Source organism: Schistocerca cancellata, chromosome 1, assembly GCF_023864275.1.
Source record: "Schistocerca cancellata isolate TAMUIC-IGC-003103 chromosome 1, iqSchCanc2.1, whole genome shotgun sequence".
NCBI classification, from domain to species: Eukaryota; Metazoa; Arthropoda; class Insecta; order Orthoptera; family Acrididae; genus Schistocerca; species Schistocerca cancellata.
Genome location: NC_064626.1, coordinates 502,092,702 through 502,107,031, shown reverse-complemented (window position 1 = coordinate 502,107,031; position 14,330 = coordinate 502,092,702). Strand labels below are relative to the sequence as shown.

At 44.0% G+C, this 14,330-nt stretch overlaps 1 non-coding gene across 1 annotated transcript; it reads right to left on the bottom strand.

Moving 5' to 3' along the window:
* Window positions 1-13,479: 13,479 nt before the first annotated feature.
* Trnas-cga (transfer RNA serine (anticodon CGA)) lies at window positions 13,480-13,554 on the bottom strand. Its single transcript has one exon. It is a non-coding gene; the product is annotated as a tRNA-Ser (tRNA).
* Window positions 13,555-14,330: the final 776 nt, after the last annotated feature.

The window sequence follows — 14,330 nt, the reverse complement described above, 5'->3', positions numbered from 1 at the left end:
TTCTTCTTCTGGATCCTATAGTTGATTGGCAGGTCGAAGTGTCTTCTGGAGTTTCTAGATGCGAATCAAGTCTTTCTGAATACCGACTGTAAGTGTTCTATTTCCACTGCCAAACTGTCGGGGTCTGACAGAGTAAGTTCTCTGTGGACTAGAGTTTTGAGTACCATCTGAGCCAGATGGTCGCAGCTGTTGGCTTGCAGGTATATCAGTGTGTCGATTTGCGGTGTACACTGTGGCAAAATGTGCCATCAGCCTTCCTCTTGACTAATACATCCAGGAATTCATCCTTCTGCAGTTCCATTGTGAATATTATGTTTGGGTGGTGTGAATTCATGTGTTCCACAAAATCATATAACTTCTCCCTGTCAGGCCAAATGACACAAATATTAAAAAAAATACACTTGGGTTGACATGTGGCCGACGTAAGTGACTCCTCGTCAAACCTTTCCATGCATAGGTTGGTAACCACTGGTAATAAAGAGCTGCCCATTGCCACCTCCTCTGTTTGCTCATAAAATTGACCTCCATATAGGAAGTACGCCAAGTTTAGTACATGCATGAATAAGTCGTGGAGAGCTCCATCGAACCTCTTTCCAATACGATCGAGTGAGTCATTCAGTGGTACATTCAGTGGTGCTCGTGTTAAGGGAGATACCACATCGAAACTGTCCATCATGTCAGAGTCAACAATGTGTAGATGCGTCAGCCGTTGTAGGAAGTCCTCTGAGTTCCGAATGTGGTGCAGAAATTTGGCCACATGTGGTGCTAGCATCTTCTTTAGGTATTTTGCGTAGGATGGGTGGCAGCGGTGATATTACTAACAATAGATCGAAGAGGAACCCCATTCTTGTGAACTTTGGGGAGTCCATACTGTCTAGGTGGAACTGGCGCTTTGGAACACAGCTGTTTTTTGACTTGTTCAGGCAGGCCTGTCTCTTTCAGCAGAGCCTGATCCTTTCGTCCACTTTGTCCATGGGGTCACTTTCTGTTGGTTTGTATGCAGGATCCTCCAGAAGTTGTCATAATCTGTCTTTCTTAGGATGACTGCGGAGTTCCTCTTGTCTGCTGGCATCACCACAATGCTGTCATCCTCCTGGGGTTGCCTGAGTGCCGACGTTTCATCGCTTGAGAAATTGGATTTGGGTGGCTTCGTCTTGATAAGAGCCCTGCACGTCTCTCTACAGATCTCTTCAGCCAAATTGGATCGTAGACTGTTGGTCGCTTGCTCAACTGCACTCATGAAAGCTGCGACAGTCACGTTCCTGGGTGTCACTGCAAAGTTGAGGTCCTTGCTGAGCACTTTTAAGGTGGTCTCGTCGAGTGGCTTGTCACTCTTGTTGACCACTTTATGCATGTCCCCATTCTGTTGCTCCTTGTTGTTGAGGCGCTCAAACTTGACTAGTTGGCATGTCGTTGACTTCTTCCTGATGCATTGTGCTAGAGGCCAGGAGACGCCATCAACCTGGTTCCAGTCTTGATTGGTCAGGGAAGCTGCTATGGAGAGATGGAGAGACAGCAACTCCCTGGACGTCGCGTCGATGGCGCATGTCACACACTCTCTCCCTTACCAGCGCGAGGCTAGCTCGGTGTCTGATCTCGTTCTGGAACTGACTTGGTGCTTGATCCTGGCGAATACTAGAACTACTTCCCCCTCTCGGCATCTCAGAAGGAAACTGAGAGAACTCAGTGTTCTCCCTTTCCTTTGTCGAAGCTTGTCCAGCTTCTTGATGTTGTGGTACATCTCCTCCCAGTAGAGTCTTCTGGCTTCAGGCTTTCCCGGCGATCTGTTGACATTTTGAAAAAACGGGACTTCTGAAGGATGTTCGCGTCGTTTTAGCACGATATTAGATCGCATAACTGGCTGTCTTCTTCAGGTGCTACCCGAGAATCGTCCTTGGGCGGATGGAGTCCCTGAAAGATGCTGGGCGCCCCCTAGTCAGTCTGCGCCGCATCGTGTGTTCAGTCCGCGGTCCGCGCCGGCCAGACGCGGCTCCCATGGTTCTCTCTGATCGCTGGTGTTCCGACTGCCGTCCGCGCCCGGCTCGGCCGCTCTCTGCTGTCACGGTCGTCATCTGTAGTGTCTGTTGCTCTGTATCCTGGCTGTTTCCTTGGTCTCCACTTCCGTTTCTTGCTGGGCGCTTCGTAACTGGTCCGCGGCGAGTCGAGAGTTTCTTTCGCTGTCCACGCCCACCAGGCGCGGCTCCAGTGGTTCCCTCTGATCGTTGGTGTTCCGACCGACGTCCGCGCCATATCTGACCTTCCCTTAGGGTCGTGGTCGTCATCGCAGGAGCGCCAGGACAAATCTGTAGTGTTTAGTGCTCTGTCCAATTTCCTACTTCCGCGTGTACTTTAAAGGACGTTGCTGGAAATTACCCTTTGTCGTGTTTGTACACACTGATCTCTCGTAGGATGCAGTCTCATAAACAGCATCAGAATATTCAGTATCCTTTCATTTTCCCCCTTTTAAGATGGAACAGTTTTCTTCTCGAAGTTGAGCAGGAGCACACGCTCTGAATGCGCGTAACCAAATTTATAAGTATTTGAAAAGTCTTATAAAACGCATCTTCATCACTTGTGTTTATGACACATACTTGCACTGAGAAATGAACTAATTGCCAGAATATAAACCGATGTACGATAGTTCCTATGGAAGTGGATAATTTTTCGCCAGGACAGGGAATATTTGACGCTTCAAATGTAGATCTGGTACATGTCGAATACAAATCGAGAGATCTGTGGATAGAAGAACACTGTTCAATGAAATATGGGGCATATCTGGAGAAACTGAGGCACACATGTCTATACCAAGGGATATTTTCACGTCTATTAACTGGGCTCAGCACGTTGGAAAGGGAATGGAAACAGAAAAAATTTTCAGTACAAAGCTAAATTTTTATTATTGGATAAATGCGTGACACTACATACTCAATTTAAAATACTGAAATTGCATACAGGACTACATAGAAAAACCCCTCTAAGCTGTGTATAAGTTCAGAATTCGCTCTGAGCGGTTGAAAAAAAAAAAGCTAAGAAACCAAAAACGATCTCTTACGAATAGTAGAGCAACGGCACAGGATCCAACAAGAGCAGAACCTACACTGTCAATACTGCCGTGTCAGAGGCGCCGCCGTACCCAAAGCGGCTGGATGTCCAAAAATTATACAAGCGTGGAAACAGAAAAAGCAGTAATGCACAAATACGCTGCGAGAATAGCCACAAGGCTTTTTGAATACGAAAATCATTTATTTTGACACTCAAGCCTATGCGTGTGCAAACAGAACATTAACATGGTTAATTTGCAATTGTCTACCGTATATCATCGGTATACATGCAGCAGCACGAGTACCTGATATGTCAAATCAGTGACTTTCACGATCTTTTGTACCAAAAAACGGGCTGCGAATCTCAAGACGGCTAAGAACAGCAAATGGCTGAAATTTTCACGATATATTCCTTATATCTCGATCTCGCATATCCTTGAAAATTTTCTTAATACTCTTACCCTTTTCCAAGATCGTATTACCATAATTACACATATCAAATACGTACTTAAAATTCAGTACGTGGCGGAATCTAAATAATAAATGTCAGCAACAAATTTCTCAAAATTAAACGATGTATTTTCCAGCTATTTATCTAGAAGGGACATCTCCTCGTTTTCAGAAGTCTTCATCCGTTATCAAGAGATTCCCCAAACAGACTCCAAACCGAGGCGCAGATTACAAGACGGCTATGTACGGGAAAAAGGTTAATTTCTACGATATACTCCTAAGATCCTCATCTCGAACAATCTTGAACATTTTCTTGATATCTTCATCCGTCTCCGAAACATAGAGGTTCAAAGTTACCCTACTTGTACACGCAAAATACGCACATAAAATACTGTGTGAGGCAAAAAAACATTGTTTATGAAGTGACATACCATGGAGAAATATGGTGTAAAATAAGGGTTCATGGAAGCCCGTGTTGTAGTACTGAAGCACACGTAAAACTTCTGTGCATGTAAAATCTGGGCCAAGGTGTGAAATTAGTTTTGAGTTATTTGAATCTCATACAAGCAAATCGCCAAAATTTTACTGATCATTAAAGTTCTTTTCATATGAGTGACATGCCCTGATGTGGCATGAAAAAGCAGGGTATCAGGGCAAAACGCTCTCATTGAAAAAAGAAAAAAAAAGCAATATTCGCTGTTTAAAAGACTCTTAACTGAAAATTGGGGTGCGAGCTTCCTCGTTCTTCTTTTATTAGCACGTTCAAAATTTTTCCCGAAACATTTGGCATAAGAACATATTCGCGGTTTTTTTGCGAGAAGGAGACAGTGACAGTTGGAAAGAGATGAAAAGATGGTAGTCAGTGGTTGTGGAATAGAAAGAATGAAGGAGTGCAATGATAGTGTGAGAGAAGGGGACACAATAGCAGTGGAACATGGTTGACACGGACAGAACCGTGCTAGGAGAAGACTGAAGGAGACAGTGCCAGTCGGAGAGAAATAGAGAGAAGGAAAAGGTGGAAGTGAGCGAGAGCCAGTGATAACTGGAGACAGAGTGTATGATAATGACAACGAGGAAGAGAAAGATAGTGACAGTGAGAACACACATCAACAGTGGGAAGAAATGTATGATAGAAAAGCAGTAAGAGACAGCAAGAGGGAGACAGTGGTAGTGAGAGCAGAGAGCAGTAGTCGAGCAGAAAAGAAGAGACTGTGGCTGCGAGACAGGAGACGGTAACAGTCAGAGACACACAAAGAGATATGACAATTAAATGGGCTGAATCAGAGAGTAAGAATGGTCAAGTGGGAGTGTGTGGGTGTGAGCGACTTATACCTGTGGACTAGTGGGTGTGAGAGAAAATCAGTTAGCCGAGCTTGTGCGAGTGAGAGGTGAGCTGCATTTTAAAAAGAGCATAAATATGTTCATCTGACGAAATATTTGGGAAAATTTTTAAAGATGCTGAGGAAGGTAGAATGAGGCGGCTGGTATTCTGCTTTTCAGAATCCTTTAAGGAGTATTCTTCCAATGGTTAGAAATTATGAAACTACTAAAGGCTTCCAGTAACACCTAAGGAAAGAAAGATGGATAATACTAAGAAATTCCATTTCTGAAACGTAAGGTTTCACCTTTAATATACATATAAAACTCACCTAACCGCTAAAAGGATTATAGGTTAACAGCCTACAACAGAAACAAGAGGTACCTGCGAATTATACACACGCTAGAATAGTCAGATGCTGATTATTGTTCCATTACCTTAATATGATAATCGGTTGCAATAAGTTTCTAATAAGACGTCCAGTGATAAAACTCAACTTATCAAGGACACGTTAATCTTATATTTTCTTTACTTTCTGCTTTAGAAGCCGTTATTTGTCACAAAGGAAGAAAAAAAAATAATTCAAAGAGCTCGAAGCACTATGGGACTTAACATCTGAAGTCATCAGTCCCCTAGAACTTAGAACTACTTAAACCAAACTAACCTAAGGACATCACACACATTCATGCCCGAGGCAGGATTCTAACCTGCGACCGTAGCAGCAGGGCGGTTCCAGACTGAAGCGCCTAGAACCGCTCGGCCACAGCGGCCGGCATCATTTTAATTTATCTTCTAAGGAGAAGTTAAATTTTATTTCAGTTTAAGACAAAGTTGTAAGTGTAACAAAAGGAAGAATTTTAAGTTTATCAGGATGTGTTGCATTTAATTTACTTATAAAAAACCGCTACCTTTGTGACTGAATACCACTTCGAGAAGAACGTAGATAGTTGCAGTACATACCGAATTTTTGTACTGAAACTGAAGACGGAAGAATAACAGGAGAAAGATAAAAGAGATTTTTTTAATATCTCAGTAGTAAAGTGGCAGAGTAACGTTCGAAAGGTGTCACGTTTGATCCCTGGTCACTCCTGGGATATTTACCTGCCATCTCTTGAATCTGAAAACTGAGGAGTTGCACCGTAGCTGGGAGTCTTGTTGGCCTATAGGTCTCCCTATAATGGGTTGGATAAGTCATTTCAAATGTCGGAAGAACGCAGTGGCATACCATCTCCAAGAGGACCATTTTCTGTAAAACGCTTGAGTCCAGCCTTTGGGCTGATACCCTCAGTGTGCTGCTTTTGCTATTATGCCACTACAGGGCTTCGTTTAAAGCAACTCAGGAACGTGTACGGCGTGCAGTTGAACTGTGCTGCTGTGCTGGTCTCATTGTCGCCGAGCTGGTCCCACCGGCCGCCACATACACACACAAACATACACACACACACACACACACACACACACACACACACACACACACACACGGATACAGCTACATTCCGCTTCAACGTAGCCACCCAGGAGCTGGGTTGAACTGCGCTCTGTAAGTGTTCCCAAATCACAAAAAACGACGCCCTCTGGCGGAATACTACCAAAAGAAGCCCATTAATCTGCTAGACTGCTGAAAATGTATTCGAGGTCTACATCTACATGATTACTCTGACATTCACAATTACGTGCCTGGCAGATAGTTCATCGTACCACCTATAAGCTGTTCCTCTGCAGTCCCATTCTCGAAAGGCGCGCAGGAGAAACGAGCACTTAAATCTTTCAGTGCGAGCTTTGATTTCTCTCATTTTATCATGATGATAATTTCTATCTATGTATGCGGCTACCAACAAAGTATTTTCACACACTGAGGAGAAAACTGGTGATTGCAATTTAACGTGAAGATCCTGCCGCAACGAGAAAGGCCTTTGTTTTAATGATTCCGATCCTAATTCCCTCCCCTACTTCACGATAATACAAAACGAGCTGCCTTCTTCCAACTTTTTCTGACGTCCTTTCTCAGTCCCCCCTGATGTGGATCCCATACCGCACAGCAGTCTCCAGAAGATGGCGGACAAGTGTGGCGTAAGCAGTCTCTTTAGCAGGCCTGTTGCACTTCTCAAGTATGCCGCCAATAAATCGCAGTCTTTCACTTGCTTCCCTGCAACAGTATATACGTGATCGTTCCAATTTAAGTTATTCGTAATTGCAATCCCAAGGTATTAGTTGGAATTTACTGGTGTAATTTAACTTGTAACCGAAATTTAGCCGATTTTTAGTACTCATGTGAATGACTTCACACATTTAATTATTTAAAGTCAATCGCTGCACCATAAGATATCATGTCTAAATCATTATAAAATACGTTTTGATCATCTGATGATTTTACAAGACGGTACATGACGGTATCATCAGCAAACACTGTAACATGGCTGCTCAGATAGTCTCCTGTGTCATTTATGTGGGGAACGTCACATATTACTTCTGTTTTACTCGATGACTTTTCCGTCAGTTACTACGAACTGTGACCTTTCAGGCAGGAAATTACGAATCTTGTCGCACAACTAAGGCGATACCTCATGAGCACGGAATTTAATTAGAAATCGGTTGTGAGGGACAGTATCAAAAGCCTGCTGGTAATCTAACAATATCGTTTCAATTTGGCATCCCCTGTCGATAGCACTCGTTACCTTGTGAGAATAAAGAGATAGTTGCGTTTCACAAGAACAATATTTTCTGAATTCGTGCCGACTATTTGTCGATAAATGACTTTCTTGGAGGTAATTCATAATATAAGAACGTAGGCTTCTGCGACCGGTTTTATAGTGATTAAAATTCTTCTGGGTATTATGCCGCTTCATTGCTAAAAGTTAACGACAATAATAAACTAAAACCGTCGTTTCGGCTGAATTGCAACGGTCTTCCTCAGGACACGACTAGTTTTGCATGGGGATAGGTGCTTCCATTTATTACAGACTATCGATGTGTGACGTCACTGTTGTGAAACTTTTAATTCGCCCTCTAATATGCTTCGGGAGGACGACAGTTCAATCCCGCGTCCGGCCATCCTGATTTAGGTTTTCCGTGATTTCCCTAAATCACTCCAGGCAAATGCCGGGATGGTTCCTCTGAAAGGGCCGACTTCCTTCCCCTTCCTTCCCTACTCCGATGAGACCGGTGACCTCGCTGTCTGGTCTCCTTCCCCAAACAACCCCTGTAATATGGTTAGCTAGTCATGACGTAAGGAAAGATGGAAGAAAAGAGGCTATTCGTAGATGTCCATGTCGTCAACGATTGGTAGCTGTCCGCCAATCAGCGTTCGGCTACTGGTCGGCAAGTTTTCCTCCTGGTGCGCAGAAGTGGACTGGCAGTTGCTCTACAGCTGCTTGTGCAGATACGTCCGTGTCCCGTGTAGCTTGTGCCCCGCGACCGCTCGCGGCCCGTTGGACTGGGATGGCCAGCAGCCAGGACGCCGGGAGTTTGTAGCCATCTTCTCTGTTGATGTTGTCAGGCTGCTTAATTCATAATGTTCTAGCAGAGTATATGTTCCAAAATCCTACTGCAAATCGACATTAGGTCTGTAATTCAGTGGATCATTCCTGTTCATTTGCTAGGCTGTCAGTGTGACTTGTGCAACTTTCCAGTCTTTATGTAAGGATCTTTCTATGAGCGACTAGTTGAATATGATTGCTAAATATGGAGCTATTATATCATCATTCTCTCACAGGAACCTGACTGTTGTATAATCAGGACCGGAGGCCTTATCTTTATTGAGAGATGTTAGCTGCTTAGCTAAACCGAGAATATCTGCTTCTAAGTTACTCTTGGTGGCAGTGATTCTTGATTTGAATTCTGGAATATTTACTATGTCTTCTTTGTTGAACGAATTTCGGAAAACCGTATTTAGTAACACTGCTTTAGCGGGTCTGTCATCAGTAGCATAATCACTGTTATCGTGCTGTAAAGATATTGATTGTGCCATTCCACTGGCGTATTTCACATACGATCAGAATCTCTCTGGATTCTCTGTCAGATTTCAAGGTAGAGTTTCGTTGCATGAAGTACTAAAAACATATTACATTGAAGTTTGCGCTACATTTCGGGCTTCTGAAAAATTCGGCAAACTAGGGGATTTTGCGTTCTTTTAAATATGGCATGCTCCCTTTTATTGCTTCTTTAAAAGTGTTCTAGCCCGTTTTATGTACCATGAGAAATCAGTACCTTTTCTTATCAATTTGTATACTATATATATCTCATTTGCCATCATCACTGTTTCTTAGACTTCAAAAGAAATGCCATATCCTCTTCAAATCTAGTTTTAGTTTTATACGCTGCCCGTAATTTATTTTATCTTTGTAACTGTTTTTTTTTCAAATTTATCATTTTCATAATCTACCTTAGTAGCCTAGGTAAGTGACACACGCCTGTGCGGTGATGCTTGACTTGGAGGAAACCGGTTCGAATCCAGGTGGTGAAGAAATTTTCAGTGAGAGAATTTGACCGGCAAGATGAGAAGAGATGGTGAAGTAATGTTCCTAAGCACCAGTCTTTACGCCAGTGTCCTGGATTTGTATCCAAACCCTTCACTAATGTCTCATGAAGTGATGGCGTGTACACCTTTGATGGTAATCAGTCACAGAGTTGTGATGTTAATCTCGCCGACACCTTACCGATGTTTGAGAGGAGTAGGCAATGAGCCGGCACCTGGTTTCCCGCTCTCCTTTCTCTCATCGTCATACAACACAAACATAGCACTACACTATACATGTATCCTTACACTCATCTACACTTCACAAATACACATAGTGTGCGGAGGAGCGAGTGAATGAGATGACACAGGAGTTTCAACATAAAATGGCGGTAGGTCCGAATGAAGGGGTTAAACTCCTATAATTTCCATCTGTTTACACACTGGTGCTGGTGCACAGCAAGTGGATACAATTCCAAATAAAAAAAATGAAAGTACGTTTTACGCCATGCTAAGAGACAGTCTTCATTCATTCTGTACTAGCTATGTAAGTGTATACCAAATGTAGTTTAAATTCAAAGTAGTAGTACTGATGGGGAAATGATACTTCTACACCAAGTAAATTAATAAGATATATAACCGATCTCTAACAGTACTCAAAACAGGTGAGAATGCTGTTGCAGACCCAATGAAAAAAGTATGCCAGATTTGAGAGAACGCGAAATCTCCAAAATGGGTAACAGTTTACAGATCGGACACATAGCGCGGACTTCAATGGGAGATGCTTTTAGAAGTCTCTGCAATGAAACTTTGTCTCGAAATCTGGCCGAAAATTCAAATAGCTTATTGTCACATGTAAAGTATACCGGCGGCAAGACGCAATCTGTAGTTTCACTGGCTATGTGGCCGGCAACAGCATTACTAATACAAAGTCAATAAATACGGTTTTCAGACACTGTTTCATCAAATAAGGTGCAGTAAATATTCCAGCACGAAGTGTAAGTGTCCTGGTGTTCATTGCACATTTCATTACCCAGGCAGTCATCTGTAGTATTGTCTTGAGTCACTTTGGCATTGACTTAGTTTTTACAGCACCTAGCTGGACCGGTGGCTTCTAAAATGTTATAAAACGCTACATCGAACTTGTTTTTGCTTTATTATGTATATTATTGGGTGTCTAAACTGTTATTACCTCCGATCTCTTGCTAATTTCTGTACGAGGTGCATTCAAGTTCTAAGGCCTCCGACTTTTTTTATAATTAATTACTCACCCGAAATCGATGAAACTGGCGTTACTTCTCGACGTAATCGCCCTGCAGACGTACACATTTTTCACAACGCTGACGCCATGATTCCATGGCAGCGGCGAAGGCTTCTTTAGGAGTCTTTTTGACCACTGGAAAATCGCTGAGGCAATAGCAGCACGGCTGGTGAATGTGCGGCCACGGAGAGTGTCTTTCATTGTTGGAAAAAACCAAAAGTCACTAGGAGCCAGGTCACGTGAGTAGGGAGCATGAGGAATCACTTCAAAGTTGTTATCACGAAGAAACTGTTGCGTAACGTTAGCTCGATGTGCAGGTGCGTTGTCTTGGTGAAACAGCACACGCGCAGCCCTTCCCGGACGTTTTTGTTGCAGTGCAGGAAGGACTTTGTTCTTCAAAACATTTTCGTAGGATGCACCTGTTACCGTAGTGCCCTTTGGAACGCAATGGGTAAGGATTACGCCCTCGCTGTCCCAGAACATGGACACCATCATTTTTTCAGCACTGGCGGTTACCCGAAATTTTTTTGGTGGCGTTGAATCTGTGTGCTTCCATTGAGCTGACTGGCGCTTTGTTTCTGGATTGAAAAATGGCATCGACGTCTCATCCATTGTCACAACCGACGAAAAGAAAGTCCATTTATGCTGTCGTTGCGCGTCAACATTGCTTGGCAACATGCCACACGGGCAGCCATGTGGTCGTCCGTCAGCATTCGTGGCACCCACCGGGATGACACTTTTCGCATTTTCAGGTCGTCATGCAGGATTGTGTGCACAGAACCCACAGAAATGCTAACTCTGGAGGCGACCTGTTCAACAGTAATTCGGCGATCCCCCAAAACAATTCTCTCCACTTTCTCGATCATGTCGTCAGACCGGCTTGTGCGAGCCCGAGGTTGTTTCGGTTTGTTGTCACACGATGTTCTGCCTTGATTAAACTGTCGCACCCACGAACGCACTTTCGACACATCCATAACTCCATCACCACATGTCTCCTTCAACTGTCGATGAATTTCAATTGGTTTCACACCACGCAAATTCAGAAAACGAATGGTTGCACGCTGTTCAAGTAAGGAAAACGTCGCCATTTTAAGTATTTAAAACAGTTCTCATTCTCACCGCTGGCGGTAAAATTCCATCTGCCGTACGGTGCTGCCATCTCTGGGACGTATTGACAATGAACGCGGCCTCATTTTAAAACAATGCCCATGTTTCTATCTCTTTCCAGTCCGGAGAAAAAAAAAACGGAGGCCTTAGAACTTGAATGCACCTCGTATAACTCTTGATGGTGGGCATATAAGAACCAGAAACTGGTCGTGTTCTAAGCAAAAGAACCGTACAATTGTAGCAGTATTTTCAAGCTATGGTGGAACTCTCCAGATCGCTTCTTGAAACGTCCACTGCCCGAAAAGAAAGCAGTCCACCGCCTCTATTGCCCACAGTCCTTGCCCTTTCTGGGGAGCACAGTCTTCCCCAAGTGCTACTGGAGCAACCTGCAGGGCATGACACGAGCTCGCAGTCTCGTTGAAGGGACGATCATTAGACAACACGAAAGGGGAATTTAGCAACCTACCCTGCCCTGCACGCCGCCTACCTGATCGTGCGCAGCTATGTCGGTGATATCACATACACTGGACCGCCGCCCACACCGCCCCACCACAAGCGACCACAATTCTGCGATGGAGAACACTTTTATTTAATGTCAGTGAATCTCTTATAATCAAGCATCTTTTGAAAAGGAAAAAAACTATCACGATGATAATAAATATCCTGTTTCTACGAAAATAGGCGCAGTCCTTTTTCTTTTAGTTTTATGAGCAAAATCGGTATAGTTTTTACATTCGACTGCAGGATACAATTCACATCTCAGTATGTAATTTGAAATTATTGGTGGTGCACTACGTTCAATGTTTCAAAATACTGAGGTACGAATTCTACACTGCAGTCAAAAGTAAAATCTATACCAATTTCGCTGATAAAACTAGACGAAAATGGACTGCATCTATTTTCTTAGAAACAGGACGTTTATTATCATTGCAATTGTGTTTTCCTTTTTAAAGAATGCTTGAGTATGAGGGATGCACTGACATTAAATAAAAGTGTTCTCCATTGCAGGATGGTAGTCACTTGTGGTGGGGCAGTGCGGGGGATGATCCGGTGTGTATGAGATTGCCGACACAGCTACGCCCGACCAAGTGAGTGGCGTGTAGGGTGGGGATGAGCCACTAAATTTTTAAAATTTTTTTTTAAAAATATGTAAAAATCGGCCAACCGGTTGCATAAGTTTTCTATATACCTTGAACAGGTTTCGTCACCTCTAAGGGTGACTTCATACGGTTGCTGCAAACTTCTGCCATGTTTAAAGTTGGCCATTAAATTTTCCTTTAATGGCAGAAGGATCGTCACCTCAAGGAGACTGTGAGCTCATGGCACGCCCTGCAGGCAGCTCTGGTAGCAGCTGGGGAAGACTGTGCTCCTAAATAGGGCAGGGGCTGTGGCCAGCAGCGGCGGAGACCTGCTTTTTGGCAAACACTGGACTTTTGAGGTAGAGCTCTAGAGAGTTCTCTGGAATTTCTTTGTTCCTTGGATGGGCTGCAATCTTTCTGAGAAATCTGTTTAACGGGTAGCAAGAAGCGTTGTCTTATTGTCTTCTGTCTGTCTGTGTCTGATTTCCACAGACTGGAGATAGTGTATCAATGTTGCCCAAAGCATCTCTATATGGACCACCAGTAGCAAGATAGAACAGACCACAATCCCTACCTATGGTGAGTAGAGGGTGCTAACGGAGAGGGTGGGTGCGGGAGGGCGTGTGGGAGGTAACACTTTCTCCAAGCCGGCTAGTTCGTTGTGTCCATCGAGGAAAGCACCCCTTCAACGACCAGCCAATGGTTCCAGATATTTTCACTCTGCAGCGGAGTGTGCACTGATATGAATCTTCCTGGCAGAATAAAACTGTATGCCGAACCGAGACTCGAACTCGGGACCTTTGCCTTTCGGGGGCAAGTGCTCTACCAATTGAGCTACCCAAGCACGACTCACGCCCCGTCCTCACAACTTAACTTCTGCCAGTACCTCGTCTCCTACCTTCCAAACTTTATAGAAGCTCTCCTGCAAACCTTGCAGAACTAGCACTCCTGAAAGAAAGAATATCGCGGAGATATGGCTTAGCCACAGCCTTGGGGATGTTTCCAGAATGAGAGCTTCTGTAAAGTTTGGATGGTAGGAGACTAGGTACTGGCAGAAGTAAAGTTGTGAGGACGGGGCGTGAGTCGTGCTTGGATAGCTCAGTTGGTAGAGCACTTGCCCGCGAAATGCAAAAGTCCCAAGTTCGAGTCTCGGTCTGGCACACAGTTTTAATCTGCCAGGAAGTTTCATATCAGCGCACACTCCGCTGCAGAGTGAAAAACTCATTCTGGAAACATCCCCCAGGCTCTGGCTAAGCCATGTCTCCGCGACATCCTTTCTTTCAGGAGTGCTAGTTCTGCAAGGTTCGCAGGAGAGCTTCTGTAAAGTTTGGTAGGTAGGAGACTAGGTACTGGCTGGAGTAAAGTTGTGAGGATGGGGTGTGAGTCGTGCTTGAGTAGCTCAGTTGGTAGAGCACTTGCCCCCGAAAGGCAAAGGTCCCGAGTTCGAGTCTCGGTACGGCACACAGTTTTAATCTGCCAGGAAGTTTCAACCACCCCATGGATTTCCCCAGTGCATGTTTTACATTATGATCCATTCATTACGTGTGCTGGTTTTCTTCATGACAATTTTAATGTTTAATTAGTGCATTTTCCATCAGTTTCGGTTCCACATATTGGTCTT